Below are 25,232 nucleotides of genomic sequence, written 5' to 3'. Positions count from 1 at the left end.
TGTCAATTTTTCGCAATTTAAACATGTTTATATACCAAATGATTGCTGCAGTTCTTTCTTTTCTTTAGGTTGTTGTCTGTGCCTTGGTACTTCAATCCTTTGTGCGCAGAGCATTTCTTTATCTTGTCCCCCTTTTTAACTGTCTCTGGTGTTGCATGATGTTTTCCTCTGGCTGCTTTCGAACTTCAGCTCGTTGTGTTTTTCAGTAGTATTATAACCGATTTTTATTCAATCTTCGCTTGAGCCAAGTAAACACTTCATTATGTACACACGGCTCTGACCGGGCGCATCTGATTAAACTTTTTGGAAGCCAGCTTCGCAGCTGTCGTCATAAGTCACTGGTTACGAAATGTGGCGATTTTCTCTGTTAAATAATTTCGGTGAACCGCTTTCTAAATCGGATCCAGGGTCCGCACTGTCAGGCCAGCCCTAGATGGCTCGGGGACCTGTGTAGGCGCCCAGTACGTTTACATGTGAATCCCTTCGAACCGTACGACCCTTGCAGGCGTTGTTTGTCCGTGTCGGGTTTCAAGTGATCGAGAACAACAGGTACCCAGGAGTGGATGAGACGGGGAGCAGCGCGATCCAGCTGAGCTGGCAGCTCCAGTGTGTTTGCTTGGGGAGCAGCTGATCCGCACAAAAGCAGGCTTGTCTGGAGTCCACAGGCAGTGTATACAAACACCGAGCTCTTCCCTGACAGAAATAACATAAGTAGGCAGGAATAGCCAAGCAGGCTTTGCTGCTGGCTTGGGTCTCCCGGAGGAGGTAAGGTTGGGTTTGAACTGTATTATAGGGGCCATACTTGTGCAGGTCCCTGGTCTCTTATAATTTGTCAGGGGCCGTGTTTTCCGAATTGCTTGAATCTGTTGACAGTTTTGTTGCGGTCAGTCGATAGTTACTCATATTTCCGGAAGTCCAGAATCCACATGTGCCATGTTCTGTTTAAGACCTCACCATGCTCTGTTAAAAAATAAAAAAATAAAAAGCAGTCTTTCAGCATATGTTTTTTAGTGACTGACCGACTAATATGTCTTATCATTTTCTGTACAGCCCGCGGTGCCTTAAAGACTGGGCAGGAGGAGCGACCAGTTAATATGCAAATGATGAATGTAAATGCTTTGCCCTTGGCTTGTCCTGGTCTCTGGTAATGTGTTCACAGTTTAGGTGTTTTCCATTTTTTTTTTTAGGGCAAACAGACCTCGTTTCTGAAACTGGGCGTTAGAAGGGCACCCCTTTCCACCCAGAGGGCATGACGTTGTATCCTTTCCTAACGATGCAAGGCAGGTCACTACTTACTAAATAGTTAACACTAAATGCATAGCCTTCTACTAAATAGGAAGGTCATGTTATGTTTTTAGCACGTTTATTCACTTCTTTACAATTGGTAGTCAGTCATGGACTGTGCGGAAAATGTGTCTTTTATTTGGTGGCTGTGGCTATTGTTTTGGTGAGAACAGGAAGGTAAGCGGCGTGCAGGAGAGGAGCAGCGCAGACAAACGTAAGAGTTTGTGTAAATTAGACCTGCCCTGATGAAGGAGCTGTATGCTCCGAAATGCATTGGCACTTTATGTTTATAACAATTATGGGATGAGTTAGCCGCGGCCTCACTAAGATTTTATTAGTGACCAACTTGGAATTTTCTTTTTGATAAACGCATATTACTTTTGGATCCGACTAAGAGATTTATTTGGATGAGTTACATTCTGTAAATACAGTGAACATTTACTAGTTGACTCTAATTTTGCAAATTGCACTGCCCTTGGTAGGGCTTATACAGAGAGCGGCTGTGTGGCCAGGTTTGTTACCTGGTCTTCTGCATATTTTTATTGTTTTGTGTGCCCAATAAATTGCATTAGTTTAGTATGATCGGAATTGGCTGTACATCATACAGCATAGGTTTTTCTTAAGTAGTGGGATGCTAAGCAAACTCTATACGCCCAAGTTTGGAAACGCATTGATTCCTTAAACTCCTATGTTAGCCAAATGTCAATCTCTGTACCTTTGCAGTTTCTGCCAAGGTTTTAGGGAGCCATCTGGCTGTGTCAATTTTTGAGGACACTGTGTATTTTGTTTTGGATGAACACACCAACTTAGTTAAGCAACATTTCCTGCATGTTAGTTTGTGTCACAGCTTTAAAGACACAACTTTTTTCATTTAATCTTCAATCAAGTATAACACATAGAACCATAAGGATATCTGGCACCTTTTTGCCTGTTTCGCACAACCGCTCCCATCCACCTTAGTTATAAAGTCATTGGTGAGGAATTATGTGAGCTGTAGTCCAAAACATCTAGAGGGCCACATGTTGCAGACCCAGAGTCTTTTCCACAGGGGAAAGTGGATGCAAAGGAGACAGTGGAGGAGGAGGCCCAACAGGGAGAGGTCGAGGAGGTGGCACTACCGGAACCTGCATAGGGATTGCCGGAGCAGGGGCCGGTTCAGGCGGCGTAGGATACATATCCTTAAATAAATACTTAAAGTACACCTTCATGGGATCAGAATGCATAAGCATCTGAAACTTTCCAAAAAATGCATCCTTAAACAAAAGTCTAAGCGCTGGAGTGGGCAGAGGCTGCTCGGAAAGGGGCATAACGCCAGGATCGCAAAGAGGATTGTTGCCAGGATGGTCCCCCACTAACTGAATCTACGTAGCTCGAAGGTGCGCACGTAGGAGAAAGCGAGACTGTATGCGGTAGCGAAGTCCGAGCACGCCAATCCATTGGCAGGCGGAACAGGGTCTTATTATTCTCAAAGCGCGGAAAGGCTGTTCTGCCCCAAAAACAGGCCCCTCAGCACCAGCCATGGTGAGTCTTGGTGTAAGAGAGGTAGTTAAAATGGCTGCCTTGGACCGCCATTTTGTCAATGCCTGAAGTGAACTGCGTCACAGGTGTAAGTGAGGCGTCCTCATCGCAGGGGAGACGGGGTTCTTATGTTCCATTTTAGCCTTGATACAAGGAACCTTGGCAGAGCTGGTGCTAGCAGATCTAGAGTGTTTCTGAGACACCGTAGAGACTGCTGAGGGAACCTCCGGCGGAGCTGGTACTCGAAGACTTAAGGTGTTTACCCGGCTTATTTGCCCCCCCCCCTTCAGCAGGATCGGTTCTACCACAGGTCTGAGTGTGGGAAGGCTTAGAGTCACCACCTGAAGTCAGAACCCCCAAAAGAGGTCCCCTCAATTCTTTTGGTCTTAGATATAGCCCCAAGAAGGGGAAACTCTGGTACAACCCTCGTACGCTTAGTCACCTTGAGAGGGACCTCAAGCCGAGACTGAGTACACTTAGTTCCCGATGTGGAAATCTTGGGGCTGACCGCCGTGACAACAGCCCTAGAAATACTGGGTGTAAATTTAGCCCCCAAAAGAGGAACCGCAGAAGAAGGTCCAGTTTTGGCAGCCCCTCTGCGGGGGTCCGTTGAGGTTATTCTGGAGAGCCGGTTAGATCCCTTTCGGGACCCTTCGGGGAGATCCCTGGTAATAGAGCTACTTGAGTCCCTCCCGGACTCAGAAGATCCGTTGAGGCGTCCCCTGGCCAGGGTGCCCTAAAAATGAACAAACTTACCAGCCATTTCCTTTTTTCTTCATTGAACTGCTGTAAATGTGGCGGAAACACCTGCTCCCACCTGACAAGCCGACGCCGGAGTGCCCAGACGGAGAGGGAGTCGCAGTAGAAGCATGAGTCCAATGGTGTTCCGGGCCTAAGCACTCCAGGCAAAGAGAGTGGGCATCCCCCCCTTGCGAAACAATGTTCACAGGATGAACAGGACACAAATCCCAGACGCTCCGGCATAGACGGAGGAAAAGATGACCATGGAAGCGGAGCAGGAATGAAGGACAAGGGAACTGAAAGAAAAATATTCCCTGTGATGAAGTGTGACCGAACACCGACCGTGTGGTGCAAATGACTGAAGGACAATGCGCGGGCAAAGCTCAGGAAGGCGAGGCTTCAGTCACGTGTGGTGGCCTGCGTAAAAATAAAAGGACAAAAGAGTAATTTGTTTTGATGCTTTAAAGTGCTCTGGTCCCGTCCCGAAGGACGGAATGTCCCACAAGTATGGAGGAAACTGGGCGGGGCATAGGAGTATTTTCACAACAGAAGGAATAAGTATTTACTGACTGTGGACTTCATTCCTCTACTAATTAATTGTGATCCATCCAAACATGGCTGCACAAGTGTTTCATTTGCAAATTCTTTAGCAAAATAAGTGGACATGTCAAGAGTTGGTACTCGGTTTGCTGAGCGTCTCTAGTGAAAATCTCAACTTAATGCATATATACGTAAGCTAGCCAATCAGTAGGCTCCACTTTTTTCTCTTTCCTTTTAATAAACCTAGAAAATAGGCTTTTTTGATCAAATCAGGTTGTACATCAATTTTCTTTTGGGGTGGGTTTTTTTTTTTCTTTTCTCCATTACTTTTTTTTATAAAATCATGCACTTACAACAACTGCAAGCCTGCAGACAATTGTCAAGCCAGAGTAACTGTCTTAACCCAGCCACAGACCCTAATCATAATAATTTGGCATTTATATAGCGCTACGAAGCTGCTTATTATTACCCACGGTGTGTGGTGCTCATTTATGACCTCGGAAGGATGAAAGGCTGATTTCAGCCCCGCTGGGATTCTATATATGTATTTTGTATTCTGCCTTCGATAGGTACAGTGTGTTGTTATTATTGTGCTGTTTCACCATGATTAAAGATATGGTGTCGAAATAATAATTGTTTTATTGGCAATGTTTTTTTATTTTATTTTATTATTTTTTTTTCTTTTAAACTGGGAGTGAATTGATTTTGTAGGAGTAAATGGGGTATATTTTAGGCAAGTAAATGTGTTTTGAATCCAACACCATTATCCATTTGAAACTAAAATCTTATTTTTACCTTAAAGTTCTCCTTCGGGTGAGGTAGTAATAACATTTGAGCTACTTCTTGTGGCACTGCACTGCTTGAGTATTTCCATAGAAGTGTCTGTGCTTGCTATGTTTTAATAGAGGTGTTTTTGTTCCTTTTTTAAAAATGTTTTCTGTTTATCCTTTTTTCTGGAATAAAAGTGAATGCTATGACACTATTGTGTGGGGCAGACAAGGTGTATGACTACTTGACAAAACTGGTGCTTACAAAACTCCGAAATCTATTTGGCATCCCGGGTATCATGCTTCTGGTACATGTTTCGTAGGTGCTTGGTTTGAATAAGTCAGGTGCATATGTCAAGAGGCTTGACCGCTTCTTAATGGCAGCAGCCAGTAATATTACACAATCATGTCTGCCTTAAGAAAACAGGCATGAAAGAAGTCAAAAAAACAACCTGTCATTTTGAAAGATGGCTTTAACGCTCCAAACACGGGTGGTATGCACTTACCAATACAGCTCTGGAAAACGCTGGGGCCAGACACCATGGAGTTGATGGTTTGATGGGGAAATCCAGGGTGGGCACCTAAAACTTTCCATAACAGAGTTTGGGGATGTGCCATGGAGACAACCTAAGCATCCTGATGACCCAAGTGTTCTACTTCATTTTATGTTATCATATGGGGGTCCTGAGTCTCTGAATCGGTGGTGTATCCTTTCACTCTTTAATGAAATTCCTGGCTAGTCCCTTATTTCATCAGGGGACATTAAACCGGTAGATTTTATACACCCTGAGCGTTATGAATGTTCGCATTGTTTTTCACTCCTGTGTTGTTTATGATGCTGTACATATGGAAGCGGAGGGCCTCAAAAAATTTGGCTATGATGTTTCGATCTATAGTCAAGGTTTTCTGAATACATGGGGTGGGGCTCTACAAGTGCATAAATGACCGAATAGTGAAGTCCCCAAATGGGGGACGGCTCAGTCTCGGGGGACTGGAACTGAACATGATCCTGACTTGAGATGGCTAGCCCTGAGCCTCCGAGGGTCCATTTCTAAATTACAGGCTTTTAAGGAAAATTCCTAGCCAGTCAAGAGTTTTCACTGTTATGTTGGAACTCTAGGTGCTCCTGGTATCTTAAGAACTCACCTGAATTGTGTACTATGCTTTGAATTGTGTACTATGCTTTGTGGATACTCCTTTCTGTGTATTCAGAAATCTTTCTCACTTCTGCTGCTGTTTTGGATGGCTTCACAGTCTTTCACGAAGCAGCGGTTAAGGGCCCCAAAGGTAGACCATCTGGTGGACTGATTTTGGCAGTTAGGACGTACATTGATGGGAAAATACTTAAATGTTTAAATATCTCAAACTGGTCCCTAGCCATCTTGCTGGAGTTAAAATTGGCAACATCGTATATTAATATTCTGATTATTAACATCCATTGGACACCTGAGTATAATTTAACTTAAGCTTTGAAGCTGCTAAATATGGTCATCCTGGACTGCCAGGAATTGTGCTCAGGTCTTCTTGTTATAATTGCTGGTGACTTGAATGCGGAAATTTGAAGGTAGGGGCCCTGAATGACCCTATGGGAACGACCTCGGTTGCCGCCTCCATGTCTACCCATGAGGGGGGCAATAAGGGAATGACGGGGGAAAAAATCACAGGGACTTCAGTGGCATACTTTCTTAAAAACGGGGGTTTCTTCTGTGCTAATGATTTAATAGCTGACTCTTTTGATTCCTACCTGCACTTGGTCCAACGGAACTTTGTCTTCAATTATTGATTTTGTTCTTGTCAAGGATCTTAGTTGAGGTGGTGAAATCCTTTTTTAAAATGTTGAGCCTGTCTCTCTCTTGGGAGTGTCCTTTTGTAAAACGAGACTGGTTTCCTTTAATTGCAGAAACTAATCAAGCGCTTACAAGAATAACCTGGCATAGGGATAATGTGAGGAAAGTTAATTCAGTTTTTGCACATGACTTCATTTCCTACGATCTTGTTCTCTCTCTACACACATGATGTCTTTGGTCACTATGCAGAATCAACTATGCAAAAAATAATGCTTCCTGTGAAAACAAATCCCACTAGATCTAGCTACAGACAGTTTCAGTGAGGAGGTCAAGTTAATGAAAAATCCTAGAAATAGGGAGATTAGACACATTTGTGCTTTGCCTTTTTCGCAGTCTGTGCAAGCTCAAATGATGAAAAGCGTTAAAAATAAATGGAAAAACTGCGCGAATAACTTTTCACGCAGCGCTGTACCAAGCAGATGGCGGGGATTATGTTATCTGCTCTGAGGGACGCCTCCACAAGGAAGTTTTGGGCTTTCATTAATAAAGGGGAAATACTTCATGCTACTGCTCAATCAGTCTCCATATCACAGGAATGTGGGACTGGCATTTTATTGCGGTGTACGCTCCCTCAAAATTGGCCTGGTCTTCACCTATGGCAGTTAGGTTATCCCCTTGTGAATTTCCATTCATACAAGATGACATCAAAAAATTGATTACCCGTGCATCAAACTCCCGGGTCCTAATAGGTTTGCAAATGTCCTGAAAGGCAGTACAGATCTCTGGTTTAAAATTCTTTTCCTCCTGTTTAGGAATATAGTTGTGTCCAGATGTATCCCTGAAAGTTGGCACATATCATATATTGTTCGTATATACAAGAAGGGCGATAGGGCTGTCCTTCCAACTACAGACCTATCGCCCTTCTGGACGCTGATTGCTGGTCTGGTCCTGGGACACATCCAGGAATGGGCAGATCAAAATAATTCTTTATCTGCCTTTCAGTTTGGTTTCAGGCAGAATGTGGGAACTGATGTGGGTGGTATGCTTATCAAATTTTTACAAGAAAAGGCTTGGAGGTCTGGGAGTGTACCGACATACTTGGCTTCAATGAACCTCTCGCAGGCATTTGACCTTGTGGCCCGAAATATACTTTGGTCAAAGTTGCTGAGAGCGGGGCGGCCAGCACACCTACTATCCCTCCTCTTCCTCCTTCATGAGGGCTCCAGAATCGGAATCCGCCTGAATAGCAGGGGAGATTTGTCTCGCTCTATCCGAATACTGAACGGGCTTCATCAAGGGTGTATTTTTGCCCCTACAATTTTTAACCTGTATGTGGCAGATGCGGGTGACAAATTGGAAAAAGCAGCTTTTGCTTCACTGGTCGTGGAGGGACATACGGTGTGTTGGACTGCTTATGCAGATGATGTCATGCTATATGACCACACGCCAAAAGGCCTGCAGTGTTTTTTGTGTGCCTTTTAGATAGTTTACACTGGCAAATTCACTTAACATTATCACAAAAAAACAGTAATCTTGCGTTTGACAGACACAAGGTTTCCTATAAAATACACAAGGTTTTTTAATCATGAGAAACTTGCAGTAAGACCAGTGATCAGATATTTAGGCTACCCCATTTTTGGAGATAACAAAAAAAAGCCATTTCCGAGAGTACTTGGAAGAGAAAGGTGGCCCTCTAATCGCCCAACTGAGAAAAATCGATCAAAGATATGGGAAATGTTAATTTGTGCCGTGTTTGCGTTTTTAAAAATGCAAGGCGATACCTCAGTTTAATTATGGCTTAGAACTTGCTCCTTTGTGGGGCACAGATGAACTGTACAAATCTGAATCCCGAATTCTGAAATCTGTTGTAAGATGTCTTCCTGTTCCGCTTGCTGCAGTTCGGTACAAACTTGGTCTGCTTTCTCTGTCAAATGTGGTGGAATGGCATCGGCTGTCCCTTTTTTATAGGAAGCTATTGATTAGCAAGAAATCAACGCTTTATTATATCATGAGTAATGCCTTACGCTCTGGTGAGGCTGAATCATTATACCTGAGAACTTTGAAAACTGAGTGTCATGAAATCCTGGATAATACAGGGGTATCTGGTGACCTCCTTATTTTCAATCCACTGAAGGTAAAAAAATTGTTGCAATTTATGGATTGGAATAACACAGTTGAAAAGGTGCTTAAATTCAAATTATTCAGTCAGCTCGTATCCCATCATAAAAAAACGGGTATGATGGAGCCCTACTTGTTCAAATTCCCAGACAAACACTGGAGGCATCATTTCCTGCGCTTATGATTCAATGTGCTGGAAACAGGTGAAATTAAAGACATCAGGGACATAAAGAAAGTTATATCATCCCTGAGCAGATTCTGCAATTCGGCAGACACGGTGGAAACGTTAACACATCTATTGGTTACCTGTGTGGCCTTGAGACCTGACCATATTCGATGCTTCAGCAAATTTATCTAACACTGACTTTGTGGATCTAAATGCACCATGGTTGGAAATGATGCATGGTCGAAGGGTAAACCTGCAGATTGCAGTGGTGATGTTTTTGGTAGATCTAAAGGGGAAAAATAAAGAATTATGATTTAATCGAGGGTGCTGATATTACTAAACAACCCTCTGTCAAGCAAACTTTACTAAATATCAAACTGCCTTCTGTCGTAAAAGTGTTTGGAATTTGATGTAGTTTATAGGTCAGCTGACATTGATGCGTGTTGGCGTTTTTCTGTTTGTTTATTTTTTTACTTGATAGTGCATTTTGTATGCCATCGTCATTGGCGATCGTCCCATAAAATGGTCAGGGTGGTAACGTTGTTGACGCGGAGAAGCAACTGGCGGTTGAAAAAGCCATCCGCCGGTGTCTGGTACTCGTGACACATACAATAATGAAGGATGTACCTGTTTTAAAAACATAAAAAATGAAATTAGTCTCACCATCAGATCTTTATTAAAATTATTCATTTTATATATTAGGTCGGGAAATTATTTCATAGCTAGGACAGTGCAACTGGGTATTATACGTCAAGGGGGGGCTGTAGGATACTGAGACAGTCCCCCAGTGCAGGGGGTTGACAGGGAGGCAGTGCAGGTGGAGAGTGGAAGGGCCCAGGACCGAGGTCGCAGACAGTGGACCAGTTGTAGCAGGGGAGAGGGAGAGAGAAAGCAGAAGCAAAGAGGAAGGTTTTGAGGTGCTTCCGTAAAAGGAGATGGTTCTCCTCAAGATAGTGCGCGGTACAAAACAATATGCCACATAGAACGAACAAGTACAACTTAACCCGTCTTTAAAGCTACTGTATAGTAATTAAATTGCGGTATAAACTCATCTAAAGAGTTACTTACATTATATTTGCAGTTTCCATTGTGTCTGTGCGTAGGGCAGCCCCGAAATACCACTCCTTCTATGCCGACGTTATTTCTTCTAATGAACGAACATTAAATGGCTTTCGTTTCTGAAATTATATTCATTATCGTTTCTTACATTAAATGGCTTTCGTTTCTGAAATTATATTCATTATCGTTTCTTACGTTATTGCCCCACACCCCCAAAAAGAAGTCTTTCGGGATGGTCCCGGCCTGTCAAGGTCAAATAACAATAGAACCTTATACTGAGTCGTGGGCCATTCCGGCACCCGAGCAAAAAATCAAAGCAGCTAACCTTCACTTTGAACGAGCACACATTCCTAGTTAGCTACATTCAGTGTAAGGCCATCTCACAGGACTTGAAATTTACACTCCATCTTTGCATTTTGTCTGCGTGCATTTGCAGCCCAAGCGAACCATAAATACGGAGACATTCTATATTTTTTGAAAAATGATTTATATTACTGTTTGGTTTAATTTAATGCGCAAATGAACAAGGGTGGAGAGACACATTGCATGTACACTGAGCAATCACTTTTATTTACACAATACATAGCTACACATATTCAATGGGCCTGCGACATGAGGAGACTCGAGAGAACAGACAATCAAATTACAATCATTTAAACCGTGATGTGTATTTCTCAATGAGCTCTGCTTTAGGTGGACATGGAACAGAGGCAATGTTGGGTGGCAATGCAGTTGTCCCCTGCACAGGTTCGTTCACAACTCCATGTATGTGCCTATCTAGGACATCAACAATAAGTCTCTCAATAAACTCATATTGCATATCCTCAAACACTGGTTTGATCACCCATTGTTTACTTCTTTTAGTGAAGGCCTTATTGTAGCGAAGCGTCCCTAAAGTTCCGGTCGTCCTACTTTGTTGACGGCCAACATTATGGTTATGTGCCAAGACCGCTAGAAGAGTCCGATTTATCATGCCCTCCATGCCAAAATGCAATCGTTTTGGCCTGTACTTTAGGCACATATTGTGGAACACCTCCAAATCTCCTGTGTGGCAGAATTCCGTGAGTCCCCTCAAATCTCTTGTTATAGTTTTATCAAATACAATCTTTTCAATGGCTTTGTGAGTGGGTGATGAAGGAATCAACCACTTCTTCTTCCGTGCCTCCTCTGTGGACAAATGGCCATGTTCACAATTGTGGAAATGTTGGTTTGTGGTCCAGCGGTGAACGTTGCTACAGTGTAGCATTACTGACCGCCATTTTTCCAGTAGAATTTCCAACGACCCTCCACATGTTTTTGAGCTCCACCAAAGATGGTTGCTGATTGACTTGGACCACTGTGAAATACCTTGCATATCTTTTTTTTTTTTACCTGCAGCCGACATTTTTTTATTGATTGTTTTTGCAAGATGCCAAACGTCAAATTGGTGATTTATATTTTTGTACTCTTCTCTCATTGTCTTGGCAATTGAAACGTGTCTGTCCGTGGCTATCAGGTCGATCACCATTCCCCGCGATTGTAGTTCTTGCAATGATGCTACAAAGCCAACTTTCTCCATGGCCACTGAGGATGTACTTTGTGACACCTGCACGACAACCAAACTCACAATTTTCTTACTTTCCATGTCCTGAAAGTGGTAGGTGCAGTACTTGGCTGAAAATCCTGGGCTGTCGCACTGTCCATCACCGGCTAGCCTGAACCGTTTGCCCGCGAATGTACTATCAATAGACATTTTTTCCATTCTCCAAGCTTCGCTAATGGCTGGAAATAGATAATCGGTTTGGTATTTGTAGAACTGAGGTTTCGCAATGAAATGGATTCCCACAAACTGAAAGAAAGACTCTAACTTTTTAAAACTTGAACCACTAAAAAGTGCAGCCGCTGCACAAAGTAGATTGCCTGCTGGCAGTTGCCCCAGCTTGGGTTGTGCAGACCATGAGAAAGGATGATATTTTGTACAGGTGGCATGTATTTTAAGGTTAGTGCCTCGAATTGCACGAGTCACATTAATCAATGGCTCCCCACATACTTCCCCACCAACCGAATGCCCACATTTCATCCGAATAATAATATCAATCAAACAACTATCGAATACAATGAATTTGGCCTCTTTCCTTATACTGTCACTCTGCATCCCAGCTGGTTCGGCCTGTAACGTTGAGGACATGTCACTCACATGAAAGGTAGAATCTCTGATATCGTCTTCCGCTATGTTCAGTGATATTGATGGTGTTTCATTGTCGTCCACTTCATTCTCTTCCATTGCAACATCTGTTCCTTCTCCGGCGATGGGTGAATAAAACAATTTCTTCAACTTTCTCGCGGTCTTAGTTTTTGCGGGTGTGGATTCTGTAAATTGATCTCCGACTGCATCCAAACTACCAGGAGGACATTCACTATCAAGGGCTGGTGGTGGTATAGCTCCGTTGTCAATCACTTCATATTCTTCCCATTGGCACGATGCATCTCCAGTCCCTGCCAAAAGGTTTGACAAGCAACATCTCTCGTTCGCTTCACTGTCTGTGTAGATCTAGTTCGTACACCCACTCGCAACTAGAGGACAGATTGGAAAAGGGATGTTCAGTTTAAGCACAACTTACAGTATTGAACTATTAACAGTGAAAAACAACATAATATAGTGACCAGGACACTAACCTTCTTTTGCTTTCTTTTCTTTGAAACTTTCTTGCCTCGAACTTCAACATCAGGACGCTGTTGCTCCGACTCGTGTGTGCATGTCTCCACTTCCTCTTGCGCTGCAACGACTATATTTTCATAAGCACATCCATCACGCACTGACGCTCCATCGACTCCCTGAAACATAGAACTTTCATTAGTATGTATAATAATATTGAAAACACAAAATGTACTTGGGGACCAATACCCACGTACATCTCAATAGCAAAACACGAATGAACGCTTTGTGTAGAACATTCAAACGACAATTATTCACGCATTGTTGATCTAGTTAGATGGAACTGTCAAGATCCATACCTCGGGCTCCTCATAGACTTCCATTGATGATATTATTGAAGATGATGCTTCAGTAACTCCCTGAAACACAGTAATTGCATTAGTATGGTTTTCTATTTTGTTAAAAAGAACATAAACTTTGTGCAGGCGTCAACGTCTCATCTAAATAGACCTGCACAAATGATCAGTTGTCTAAAATAAATAATGGATATGTAAATATGATTCGATTTGCTCGATCGTTGGAAGTGTCACCACCCAGAGATCTGCATCAACTACTAGGGGTGATGTTCTTGTAGAAGAAGCTCCGTCATCTCCCTGAAACATAGTACTTGCGTTAATAAAGAAGGAAGTATAGCGGATGTAATCACGTCATATGATTTCGCTTGATCGAACTGTCAGTATCCATACCTCGAAATGCATAAGAACATCAAGGGACGATGTAACTGCGGTGCACACTTCTGCAAGCTGTTGCGCCGACCCGTAACTGCATGCTCCCCCTTCTTCTTGGACTAATGCTCCATCGACTCCCTGAAACATAGGACTTTCATTAGTAATGAACACAATATTGAAAAAAGAAGACACATAGGAGGGCGATGACAGAAGGACATATCAATGGCTCAAAACGAAAGAAACATTGTGTGTAACAATCACGCTACAAGAATGCAAGATCTGATGATCTCCATCGATGGAACTGTCCGGAAACGTACCTCGAGCATCTGAGTGACATCAACGGTTGTCGTCAATACGTTGGACTCCTCAGCATCTCCCTGAAAGACAGTACTTGCATTATTTTGGATAACAATAATTATAACTGAAAACAAAGACTAGAGGACGAGTACAAGGGTGTACCATTAGGTAAAATAATTACACGATAAATTAAAACTATTGATTTACATGCCTAAAACAAGTCAGTGGCAGAATAGCCAAGTAAGATTACCCGATAGGCGCTTGAAGTGGCCGATGACTGCAATAACGACACGGATGGAGAATCTTCCGCCTTCATATTGAGTGGATACATAAATGGGGAAATTATTGTTAGCTAATGCTACACACTACCGCAAGGCTGAGAGATAAATACGTAAACTTGACTCACCAGTGGAGGGATGTGGACGAATAGAGTGGGAATAGCGGTTGAGAGCAATTTTCGCCTCGCTCGCGGTGTGTTCTTCTTTATTAGCAATGATGTGGAGTACATGTCTGAGCTAAAGTGCCTGCTGCAGATGCGGTATCGATCACCCCTCTTGTCCGCAAAGACTTCTAGGACTCTACTTTCAAGCTCAGACGGTGGATATCCGCAATATCGGACCCATTCTCTTATCTGATCTATTGTCTTAGGGAAAACATGCATTATAGTACCTTCAGATTTATTATGGGTCTTCGAAGGGCAACCGCCAATGGAACAGGCAGGCATTGTAGAAAGTTCTGAAAAGTAAAGATCAACAATTCTCTATGAATACCAATGTGTTAAAAAATTAAATGACACATAAAAGGTTCAATGCAAGGTTCGTTTTGGTTCTTGGAACTATACACGTTATTCACATGCGGATAAGTATTTGAATAACTTTAAAAAAATAGAAAGATAATTTGACTAAACTCAGAACATGTGACTAGTTCCTTGCATGTACTGTCTTGAACGAAAAGAAATTGGACGCAAAATGATTATGGTACATGGCCTTACCTTGACGAACAAACAGTTAGATGCAGGGATCAGAGTAGTTTCTTGTCGTAGAACAGGTAGCAGTTCACAGGTTGCAAACTGACGAGTTTCCTCGAAGTGGTCACGGAAGTTCACAGAGACGAAGAGCAGATAACCAGCACCTTCACGGGTTGACTAGCAAAGCGCAAAGAAGTTCTCATTAGAAATATGAAGTGGGTTATAAAGAATTCGAAACAGGGGTGTGTTTGTGAATGAATGACGTGTATATGTCGTGGCATTATGCGGTTTGCAGGGGGCCGTCCAGCGTGAGGGGGGATGCTTGGCAGGAGACACGGGGTCTGGAGGTAGACATGGGAACAACAACCCATGCTCTATAGACCACTTTGAAGTGTACATGGTCTTTGGCACCTCTTGGCCTTTATCGCTCCCTGACAGCTCCACTTGCCAGCACAAGTACCCCGGTGCGAACTGCCTTTGATAGGGCGGGGGGGTGGATTGGGGCGGTGGTCGTGCAGACAAGACTCGTTTGCCGCAGGGCCTCACCAAGGAGAGGCCTTCTAACTGCATGTAAGAGGCAGGCTGCAGGATCTAGTACATGGAAGGCAGGGGGGTGAGTTTATAAATACCTCACCCTCCCAGGAGAATATATGGGTGCAGTTCACCCTGGAGACCCTGGATGCCTAGGCAGTTAGTCAGCAGCAGGCTGGCCTGTGGTGGCAAGTATGCACGGGCCAGAGGGGGTCATCTCTGTACCCGGTGCCCAAAAGGATGATTTATTATGATCAACCATATGGATTATTTACCTATAACCATGTTTTGCATCAATAAAATCCAACGGCCTTCCTTTTATTGGCAACGCTTGAACAAAGTGGTGTGGTAAGTATTTTTGGGGGATTAGGCAAGGCCGGGAGGCTTGATGCCAACCAGCAAAATAACATATGTATGTCTGCTGCATATGGGTTCAACGGTTATGTGGATTGAAGGTGGGCGGCCAGCGTGAGGGAGGATGCTGGCTGGAGACATGTGGTGTGACAAGACAAGGCACAGGAAGACTATTCAATGGAGACACACTAGATTCATTTAAAAAATCAAAACCACCATTGTTAAAATATATGTTGGGTTTTACTTTAGATCTTAATTTCAATTGAACATAAATAATAAACATTACACATTGTAAAGTTCCGGTTGCAGCACATCCAGGGAAAATCCGCGGTATTGTCCACTGTCGCTAGGGAAATGTTGTCTAATGGCAAGTACCGCACAGGCAGGTATTACTCTCCGAACGCGGTGTCCGAGCCTCCCGTGAAGCCACCAAGTGAAGCAACGATAGGCCACCAGCCTGTACCACCTGTGAAAATGAAAGATGCAAACTGTATTAAAATGACAAAACTTTCTTATCACTGTCGATTCAGGTAAAAAATGTCATTCTGCTTTGAAAAAAATTCTATCTAGAAAATGCACAATATGGAACCAATTTACATGCATTCGAATGATATGTAGATGTAATTTTATATGTGGGAGACGACCATGACATAGTAGTGGCATCACTGACATCACAACCAGAGTATACTTACTCGTTACGCGGACGAACAGTGCCGCGAAGTTCGTGCATAAGCACCATCATCATCCTCAACACGGTCCGTGAGAGGCAGGCTTCCCTGAACTCTGGCAGCTCGGTGATGCATTGCGGACTTGGCTCGCCTTCCGAAATGTAGGCCAAGCACCCGGAATTTTCACGGCAGCAGCAGTTCTCCTCCTCAGTTGGGATTAGCTCGCACCGATTGCACGTGCACCAGGTGGAGACGCCGTCCATGCGACATGGTCCAGGCTCTTCATCCGTTGACTGGTCCTCCCAACTGCCGTCCGAATCCCCATCGTTTTCGCGTGCTTGCCTTTCAAGTAGTTCTTGCTCGGTGTACTCGGGCTCGTACATATACGGCATTATTGTAGCCATTGTGTGGTAAAGAAAGTAAAATAATTTACAGAGATGGTACAGGTGTTCACAAGGCCTAGAAGCGGCGAAGGTAGCTGACCAGAGCACAGAAACGAGTCACAGAATACCCAAAGTAACACAGAGAGAGTAATGGAATCGAAAATCTGCTGCTGTGTGTTGTGAAACGGTGTGTTTATACTTATTGAGGAAAGAGGCGTCCTGCCATTTCCATGGTAACACTTCATTAGCTGAGGCGCAGCGATTGTTGACACGAAACGTGCTTTGGCGTTGGGAAATGGGCGGTACGCGTCTGCTGATGTCAGGCTCAGGGGCGGGGGATTTGATTTAGTGCCGCAAAAGCAGGTGAGCCAGGTCGATGGGGGGAAATGATAGGATTATCAGAAAATGGCGGCTGATTTCGAGTGCGTTAATGGACGAAAAGTCGGGTAAGGTCCATAGGAAAGTTTTCTACGATCTACCGATTTATGCTTAAAAACACATGGCCGAACCGTAGGGACAATAAAAAAAAAGTCCCGGAACTATCCTTTAAAAACTCTTTTTCTGATGGCATGAAACGTGTTCCCTATCGAACGCACTAGATTATACTCCCCCCAACCCTCAGTTGCTTCCATGAAAATAAACAACATATTGTATGGTTTCACCTTCTTTTACCCACGACTGTGTTTTTAATAAAGCATATTCTCATTGCACAATCACGTTTCTCCTACTAAGCACTGGCTGAGTGCTTAAATATACCCTAGCACAGCATGCTCCCCACTAAGATCCTGACAACCTTTGCAAAAACTAGGCTCATCAGCCTCATCCTTTCTGTTGGTAGTACATTTGGTGTTGGATGGCTTGACCCAGGAGTAACTATACCCATTACTCAAATTTCCAAATGGGCTACTTCAGGACTTTTTTGTCTTTTTGTGCTTCCTCTTGACTCCTAATCGGGGAAAGTGCACCACTAGATGTGAGAATTGAAGACCAGGTTGTTTCGGATAATTTACTGGTGTCCTGATGAAACTATTCTTCTGGTGTCCATAATGCATTTGAGGCTAATTTCCCAAACCTCAATTCTGTGCTAGTGTCAGTCCACGTCACCTACAGCTTGTGGCCTCTCAACCTGTATGCATATGTTGTTCCCTTACCTGAACGGCCGCGCTAAGTTATATGCCTTAATCGCAGTCCTCTTAGCTCACAGCTACGTATGTTTACATGAAAGGTATACATTAAGGTGCTTTTATGCCTATGTTAATTACCTGCCCTATTGTGAAGATTTGGACTTCTGTCTATTATGCCTCAGCTGGATTATATGCATAGTTTTGTCTCATTACCACATATACATAGCATTGCAGCACAGCGCCCATAAGACCCAGCCGCACTCTGCAAGCTTGAGTATATGCTATTACCACAATAGTTCTTCTGCCAACTACTAACTATTGTTGCCCGCCCTGTTAGATTAACTCAGCATATTAACTGATCTAGCCTATACTGTTTGACTCTAGACTTGCCTAGTATTCTCCCACCTAATGCCAAAGTCGAATTAGCCTATCCTACCAAATGTAAACTGCTGTTGACTGCACTGTTAGATTAATTCAGTATATTAACTGGCCTAGCCCATACTGTTTGGCATTAGACCTAGTCACAACTAACTCCCTATTACAATATGGTCACCATAGCCCACAACCCCTGCACCCTCAGTACCTTTGTTACTATTAATCTACTACTGTGCCTTAGGCTCTTTCCATTAAACGCACAAGCCGCTTCTAGCTTAACAATAATGCTGACTGACGTCCAACCCGCAACAGGACAAGTCTGCCCTATTCTAAGCAACCCCTGCACCTTAAGCTACAGAAATTCTAGACTGCTCGCCAGACTACCCAAAATCTTTGAACCACTTACCAGAACTCTACCTTCGATAAATAAGAAAACTAATCTTCATAATGACCAGAACAGCACCACTGCTAACCATACCACCATTAAGCCATGCCACTACATTACCTCTAAGCACCATATTGGTCCATAATCCAATAAAAGAAATCTAACAATTACCAAAACCTCTGCCATTGCCACCACCCCTGCCCTCCCGCTCAAAGGAGCCTTAATAAATGCGAGGTCACTGGTTGCACATGCCACAGACATGTCTGAGTTGATACTGGCTGACAACCTGGACTTTCTGGCCATTACTGAATCATGGTTGCATGAAGGGGCAGGACCTATCCTTGCATTAGCCGTCCCTGGCGGCTTCACCATCCTTAGACAGGACAGAGATAAAGCTTGAGGTGGAGGCATTGCCATCATTGCAAAATCTAGCTTCTCCATGAGACTAGCTCCAACCCAACTCACCCTCTCTTGCGAAGTCCTTACTGTCAAACTCCCTTTGGTTAACTCCCAAACCCTTAGTATGCACCTTATCTACAGACCCCCTGGCCCTACTGGAACATTTGAGGAGGATACCTATAACGTACTCTCTAACAACTTTAAAACGTCTTCCCAACTTCTCCTTTTAGGTGACTTTAAAGAGGGCTTTAACGACCCATTAGATAAGCATGCCACAGCCACTGCCATCATCCTGTCTGAACTTGGCCTCTCCCAAAAAATCAGTGCACATACTCGCAACAAAGGGAGAACCCTCGACTGGGTGGCTGAGTATAATTGCACTGCCAATATCACCTCCATCACACCACAACCTTGGACGGACCACTTCTTCCTGTCATTTACCCTCTTAACCGCAAGACCACTTCCTTTAGCCATACCGGTTGCCCCACCTTGCTTAACAAGGAATAAAAAGAACATCACTGTCGACAAGGTGATCCCTGCCATCCTCCCGACCCTTAATGCGCTTGCAGATAACTTAGACCAAGAAACTCTTGTGAACAAATATAACAAAATCATTTTAACCTCACTAGACACCATTGCCCCACTCAAACTTAGACCCAACAAGCCCAAATCCCACCTAAACAAGTGATTTACCACACAGCTAAAGGAGCTACGACAACTAAAAAGGTGGCGTGACACCGCCTGGAGATTACTCCCATTAGAAACTAACAAAACCAAACTAACCGAAGTCTCATCCCAATACAAAAAAGAAATTTGCCTTGCTAAATGCAACTCTTATAACAAACGCATCTCTAATGCCAATTCCAGTATGAAAGAATTAATTATTTACCATCCTCAAGGAACTAGAAACTCCCATCCCTATCCCTGATACTTACATCAAGAATAAATCTTGGTGCTCAGACATACAACACGCACTCTCTAACAAAGTAACTAACCTTCAGGACAAAATAGCATTTAAAAAAGGCCTCAATAAACTCGCTATCTCACATGCTTAAAACTTCTCCGGACCAACTCCCTAAAGAACCTTCAGCCGACTCTCTGGCCCAATTTAAGTTTACCAAAACTTCCATTCTGGAGGTAGAAAAAGTTATACTCTCCCTTAAGCTGTCCAACTGTCAGGGTGACCTCTGCCCGGCCCAGTTGATAAAGGATGCAGCAAGAGACCTTGCCCCATTAATTTCTAAACTTATCAATATCTCCTTTGCTTCCCGTACTATCCCCTCTAATCTCAAACAATCATGGGTGCCCCCGCTGCTGAAAAAGCAAACCCTCGACCCACTTATACCCACTAATTACGTCTCATTATGACCGTTCCCTTTCTCTTAAAAATATTTGATAAGATTGCCTAACTCCAAATCCAAAAATACTTGGAAAACCACAAACTGCTAGGAGCACGACTATCTGGATTCCGCCCACTACATGGAACCGAGACTGCCCTTATCGACCTTGGGTCCCATGTCGATGAGCTAAGAGATAAAGGGAAAACTGCCCTCCTTCTGCTGCTTGACCTAGCAGCGTCATTTGACCTTGTGGACCACAAGGTCTTATGCAGCCACCTGGATTCCGCTGGCCACTTTTCCAAAGACGCTTGGATTGAGTCATTCCTAAGCAATAGAACTATGAGGGTCTTCTCCCCTACAGCAGCGGCAGACCCCATCCCTACTGCGTGTGGAGTGCCCCAGGGATCTTGTGTCTCCCCTACACTGTAAATATATTCACTAAGCCCCTTTTCGATCATCTGGACCATCTTGGTATCACCTACATTAACTACGCAGATGATACTCAGATTCTCCTCCCACTTTCAGGGGATTACGCTAAGGATTTGGCCTTGGTGAATAGAGTGCACCTCATCATCCAGGCATGGGTGGCTACCCACGGTCTATGCCTGAATGATGACAAAACAGAGCTTATCATCCTATGCACCCACGCCAATCTCAAGAAATTAGACCAGGACTACTACTCCTTCTTAATTGATAGTAACCCCATCAAGGTTGCCAAAGAGGTTAAGACCCTTGGCTTCTACATCAACTCTACCCTCTCTTTTACCAAACAAGTGAATGCCATGGCATTTGCCACAGCTTACACTTGCAAGCTCATTCGAACTGGCAAACCCTTTCTCTCTAATGAAAACTGCATTATCCTGGCCAGAGCCCTTATACTCTCAAGGCTCGATTTTATTGCAACGCCCTCTATATCGGGGCTAACAAATCGATCGTCCAGAGGATACAATTCCTCCAAAACAACGCCCTAAGGGCGGCTCTCGGTGTGGCTAGAAGTCACACATAACTATAATTAGGCGCCAAAATAACTGGCTATCGATCTTCAACAAAATTCAGCTCAAAACCGCATCCCTCACTCGCAAAGTACTGAATAACGCAGCCCCCATCTATCTCATGGACAGATTCCACAGGAGAACTTCTACCAGACCCACGAGACTGGCCAATTCCAATTGTCTTATTATCCCCAGATTCAAGCTCTCCAAGGTTAGCGGCTGTAGTTTTCCCGTCAAAGCTGCCCAACTATGGAACTCCCTGCCACATATCATCAGAGAAGATCAACCTTACCTGAATTTCCAACTTAACTACTTAAATTGGCTCAACTCCTCTGATCTTAAGCCACTTCCATGCGAGCACCCTGCATGGTAACAATGTTTTCATCTGTTGTATATATTTGATTTTTCCTCTTGTAACATCTCCACTGTGTAACTATGTATACGTTTGACTTGTCTAGGTCCTGCAATTGCTTCATTGTGTAACTGTGGAAACTAAGCTTTGCATTTCCTGTAATTGCTGCGCCCCGATACCCTTGGGTCTGGTGCGCATTAGAAATGAATAAACAAACAAACAGTGGGCCTTTGCATTGGTCGCCCCAGGCGGGAAGCACTGTGGTAACTGAATAATCCTCTACTGCATGAACCCAGTCCCGGATGAGTAGTTCTTATCTGTTATTGACCGCAGGTGTCATGGGAGTCATTGCGGTGGTGTCAGTGCAGTCATCTTTGGTGAATTCGTAGCTCTTTCTTCAACCTTGAAGGGAGCAGATGGGGTTGGTTGTATTGCCCTGGAGGTTAAACTACTTGTCTTTTGAAGACAAAATTGTATTTGTTTAGCTCATGTAGGGATCTTGTAGAACTATGACACATAAAAGGGCAGCTCGAAGCTCTGTTGGTGGATAATCCAGAATGGCTGACATTGTGTACAGATTTTCTTTGCTGTGCCAAAATTAAACGACACAAATAGGCTTTCACCCTGTAAACTTAAGATGCAGCAGAGTAGGTATTTAATACGATCCACCCGGGATAAATTCCCAGCAAAGGTAATGGAGTGCATGCCATATTGGACAATTTATCTTTGGAATTTTGATACTACTAGTATTTACACTAAAGTCCTTGCAAATGGGAAGGAGTATGAACCATCCCAGACTGATAAAACCAGACCATGCTGGCTTTATCCAAATCAGCCACATTTGGTGAGGTCAAATGAGCTATAAATGTATTTATTCAAAGAGTCCAGGGAAGATCCCAATTGCATTGTCTAAGCTTTATCTGGATAAAGCATTCAATTACTTCAGATTGTCATAGTTCAAAGGCATCCTAGTCAACTTTTTGATTTGTTCTCTAAGTTATAACGCTAACTTTTACAAATGTTTGTAAACCTGTCACCAAAATTGCTTAAGGCCCCATCCTATCTCACTCTCTCCTCAGTTCTCAATCTCACTTTAGCGTGTGGCTAAAGGTCCAGGGTTATTTTCAATAATCCTGTGTTTACACGCAAATATTGGTATTTTGCCCACAGTAGATGTATATCTACCATGCCGGATGCTGAAGAAGGGTCCAGTATGGCTATTTAACATTAACTTTCCACTGGGGGACTTGCTATTCCTGATTTTGGAAGATATTTTTGAGTAGCCCAATTACAAGCTGGCAAAGAGAATGGGGCGGGGGCTCATGCAGCTTGGGTGCCAAGCTGACATTTGAGTAGTGTTGGGAAGGATTCATAGTTCCAGAAAATAAAACTTACAAAATGAAGCTATTGAATGCTTTGGTCTGACAAAATTGGTTCGACGAGGGTGTGTACTAGATTTGAATTGTTGACCTACCAGGACCTTTCTTGTCACATACTATGACAGGTTTATCCTGTATTATAACATGCTACTAGTTTGAAACTGTCTGTGAAGAAGTGCAGGCAAGTGGTCCCAAAAACGTGCATATTACTTCCAACACCTCAAATACTCATGCAGCGCACTTATTTGTTGTGTGCAAACCCAGGTGTAGCTAGAAACGGCCAGAAGCCAGAGTAAGAGAAATCTCTCATCTTTGACCAGGGCTCCAGAGCGGTATAGGCAAACCAAGATGGGGGGCCTGAGATTGTCTAACGCCCACAACGTTTCACAAGGAAACCAAGAGTTTCGATGCTGGGGAATGAGGAAAAACAAGTCAGTAAACCAAAGAGGTTCATAAGGACAGAGAGATTTCCAGCAATGCGGTTCTAATTTTAGAAAAAATTACAAGCAGAAGCGACTCAAAAGAGAAGGAGGATAAGTGAGATCTGAAAGCGGTGAGATGGAAGAAAGAGCTACTGGAGGAGGAGGAGGCGGCCTGAAGTTGGGGGGGGGGGGGGGCATAGGGCTATTTTGGGACATGCTGGGAGATGTAATGAATTTGCCAAGAGATATTGTGTGACCTGAGGCCTGGTATTGCATTTTGGGCAATTTAGTGAATTTCCAAAAGTATCACTTTATGAAAAGACTTGCCATTCTGACAGCAATATTAAGGATATTACCTCTTGGTAATTCAAAAATAGAATGTCAATAGAATGTACATATTTTTGTGTGCTTCCTTTACCCGTTCGCCACAAGATTTTAGGATTAGATGGGGAAACGTAATTTGAATTTCAGAGAAATTCTGCTAGTCCAGTTGGCGAGGGATGTTTGCTAGCCCACTTTTAAACAAATGAATGGATATGACTATAAATACTTCAAAACCACTTTTACGGCTACGGACCAAATGTATGCAATATTTTCTGAGTTTGAAGGGTCCTTTAGCAGTGGATGGGTTTAGCAAAATTGCACTAAGCTGCACTATTGGTAGCCATGTCTAAAATCATAGATTTCCTAGTGCGAGATGTCGGCTGTTGGGAGGTATTGTCAGAACCAACCATGAGGCCAAACAACGTTAGGTGCAAGGGCTTTTCACATTTGACTTTACCAACATCTCTCAGGGTAGCAGCGTAAGCTGAGCAGTAAGGCAGAGATCGGCGATCAGGGGTTCATTGTGTAAGGACAGTTAACACGTGGAGACAAACTGTCAGGGAAATGAGTTCTCCACACAGAAGTTTACAAATACGCGATTCATTAGGTCTGAATACCCATGCAGGCACAACATAAGAATATGGTGCATTACAACATGCTCTTTATATATATATATATATATATATATATATATACACACAGACACACACCCCCCCCCCCCACCACCACCACCACCACCCTACCCCTAAAGTGTGACTGCACCACACTTTACAATAAAAACAGTGATCAGCCATACCTCCTAACAATAAGGCAGGCGCTGACTTGAGCAGTCCTTCCCTAAGAGACGAATAAGAATCCAATGTCTCAAAGAGATCAAGTCACAGGACCTAGAAAAGGAATAGAAAGTTTCTGTTCCTCTGCACAGGTTTTTCGCTACATCCAAGTAAAATGTCTTTTAAAAGCACACCTTTTTTAGTAAGACGGTTTTAAATTAATATCAGGATTGTACTCCGCATTGCACCATAATAGGTGTTGCCCATGGAGGAATCCTAGGCTAAACCTCAACCACCAACAACCAGAAAACGGGAGCGGCGGGGAGTTTTCTTTATGCCCATACAATCCTTCTAGGCAGAGAGGCTGCAGCAAAAGTAGTATTTGAATTTTTTCCTCTCAATTTATTCTTCTTTTTCTCTCCCAAGTATTGCCCAGCACCTCCCCCACCTTATACTCTGAATCTACGGGGCCACTTCAGTCAGTGGCTCTGTGGGTGGTGGTCCAAGCCATGTGAGTGCAGTGACTTAAGTAGGTGTCAGGTTTGTGTCCAGCTAGGTGGCAGTTCTGATCTCCGGGTTCAGGGATAGTTCAAACAGACATGCAGCATGAGGTGCTCTCACAATGAGGACTGACACCCAGGACAGACCCATCGAAAGACTTGAAGCAGTGAGGAAACCCCACCCTGGGATCAGCAGGCTCAGCTCGAGGGAGGTAGTGGCAGCAAAGGGGCTCGAGGCATGCCCCTCTTTGCGATGGAGAGCAGCAGATGCAGGCAACTTTGTTCCTGGGCCACCAACTGAAGACCTGCAGCATACTAAGTTCC

General features: G+C 43.6%; 1 protein-coding gene across 1 annotated transcript in view; it reads left to right on the top strand.

The window, feature by feature from the left end:
- Positions 1 to 25,232, top strand: part of ATOSA (atos homolog A) — a 662,760-nt gene that overhangs the window by 2,823 nt on the left and 634,705 nt on the right. The window lies entirely within an intron of this gene.

The sequence above is a fragment of the Ambystoma mexicanum genome, chromosome 11 (genome assembly GCF_040938575.1).
Source record: "Ambystoma mexicanum isolate Mex_15411 chromosome 11, UKY_AmexF1_1, whole genome shotgun sequence".
Lineage (NCBI taxonomy): Eukaryota > Metazoa > Chordata > Amphibia > Caudata > Ambystomatidae > Ambystoma > Ambystoma mexicanum.
This window is presented reverse-complemented; position numbering and strand designations above follow the sequence as displayed.